The 2,158-nt window shown below is 41.8% G+C and overlaps 1 pseudogene; it reads left to right on the plus strand.

Moving 5' to 3' along the window:
- The first annotated feature begins 279 nt into the window (after window positions 1-279).
- LOC126299690 (5S ribosomal RNA) lies at window positions 280-397 on the plus strand (annotated as a pseudogene).
- Window positions 398-2,158: the final 1,761 nt, after the last annotated feature.

The raw sequence follows: 2,158 nt of genomic DNA on the forward strand, positions 1-2,158 counted from the left end.
GCAGTGTGCTAATCTCCGGGTGGATCTTCTGACTCTTAGCGTGTATGCACTAACATTGATCGCAAGTCCTTCTTTACTGCAATTTATAAAAACTTCTTGTTGTTGTTTTTGTTGCCTTCAGTGCGAATGATTCGATGCAGCTCTCCACGCTACTCTATTCTGTCCATGTCTCTTCACCTCTGAATAATTACTGCAAAACATTCATTTGAACATGCTTACCATATTCATGTATTTGCTCCCCTCTACAATACTAAACTGATGTATCCTTAATGTTAGGCGGCCAACGGCCTTGCCGCAATGGTAACACCTGTTCCCGTCAGATCACAGAAGTTAAGCGCTGTCGGGCTGGGATAGCACTTTGATGGGTGACCACCCGGTCTGCCGAGCGCTGTTGACAAGCGGGCTGCACTCAGCTCTTGTGAGGCAAGCTGAGGAGCTACCTGATTGAGAAGTAGCGGCTCCTGTCTCGTAAACTGACATACGGCCGGGAGAGCGGTGTGCTGACCGCACGCACCTCCATAGCCGCATCCAGCGACGCCTGTGTCTGAGGATGACACGGCGGCCGGTCGGTACCGTTGGGCCATCCAAGGCCTGTTCGACGGAGTTTAGTTAATGTTAGGCAATTTGTGGCACAAAGTTCTTTTCTCATTAGTTACGCGAGCTACCCATCTGATCTTTAGCATTCTCGTTCTGCCTTGAATTGCTTTTTATCCACTTTTCACTTCCGTACGAGACCAAACTCCAGATGACATTCGAGTTGAGTTCATGTTTCTTATACTATCTGATGATTTGTTTTGTTCTTTTGCCATTACAGATCTCACTATGAATGACGAAGTTGATAGTAGCTCCTATTATCGGAATAAGAAGGAGAAGAAGATCTCAAAAGTTCTAGGGAAGTTCATTTTTATTGAAATTTATAAAGGTGCACAGTTCGTTATAATTAAGATCGTGTTGGGAAAATGAATTATCTCATGAGTTGCTCTCCCTTTACAGTTTTTGATATTATGATGGAATTATTATATGGGAATATATTGCTGATCACAGAGAGAGAGAGAGAGAGAGAGAGAGAGAGAGAGATATGAAATTTGACATAAGCAGGTGGAGAAAGAGGAGTGGGAAAATGATAATCCAGAGGAATATCCGATGATATGTATTGCTTTTGTGAGAATAAAAAAGAGGTCCCGTATATTTAACGTAAATTCATCTATATTAAAATTTATAAGGGTTCACAATTTGTTATAGTTATGATCGTGATTGGAAAACTCATTATCTCATGGTTTTTTCTTTCCTTTACAGTTACTGATCTTACAGAAGGAGATGACGGTGAAGATGTTCTTGAGGAAGATTATGTTTTCAAAGAACGAAATTGTGAGAAAGGCGATTGAACACCGGAAGGAGCATTTCACAGACACTGCCTGTGTAAAAATTAACATTCTGTACTTGAAGACCACAACGAACAAAACACTTCATAGATAGAAATGTAATCTAGAGTATTTTTGTTTGGTATTTTTTCTCCATCACAGAGAGAGAGAGAGAGAGAGAGAGAGAGAGAGAGAGAGAGAGAGAGAGAGAGAGAGAGAGATATGAAATTTGACATAAGCAGTTTTTTAGTGTCGTATAATGTAGACAAATGAAATTTACTGAGCGGCAGATGACAGAGAGAAATTTCACACTATGACACTAAGCCCACGAATATAATGCATAATTAAACCTTCACAGCAAATTTGATGTTCACATCTTTAATCCTATATCAGATCTCAATTTCATGTTAAGTACGAATAGCTTTCAAACTATTGCTCGCAAGAAGGTAAAATGTTAGCTAAGGTGGTATTTTTACATTGCAGACACGGATTCATAATAAAAATGGTGTGTTGTCATAGAATGCAGACAGGAACCTATAAGGAAAATATGGGTCATCATAGGAAGTTCCTTTTCAATAAACTGGGACTGAACAGGCCTCAGAAGGCCCAACTGTACCGATTGACCCTGTAAGCCTATAGGCGCCACTGGATGCGGATATGGAGAGGCCCGTGGTCAACACACCGTTCTCCCGGCCGTCAGTTTTCGTGACCGGAACCGCAGCCTCTCAGTCAAGTAACTCTTCAACTGGCTTCCAACGGCCGAGTGCACTTCGCTTGCCAACAGCGCTCAGCAGACC

The sequence above is a fragment of the Schistocerca gregaria genome, chromosome X (assembly GCF_023897955.1).
Source record: "Schistocerca gregaria isolate iqSchGreg1 chromosome X, iqSchGreg1.2, whole genome shotgun sequence".
In the NCBI taxonomy this organism is placed as follows: Eukaryota; Metazoa; Arthropoda; class Insecta; order Orthoptera; family Acrididae; genus Schistocerca; species Schistocerca gregaria.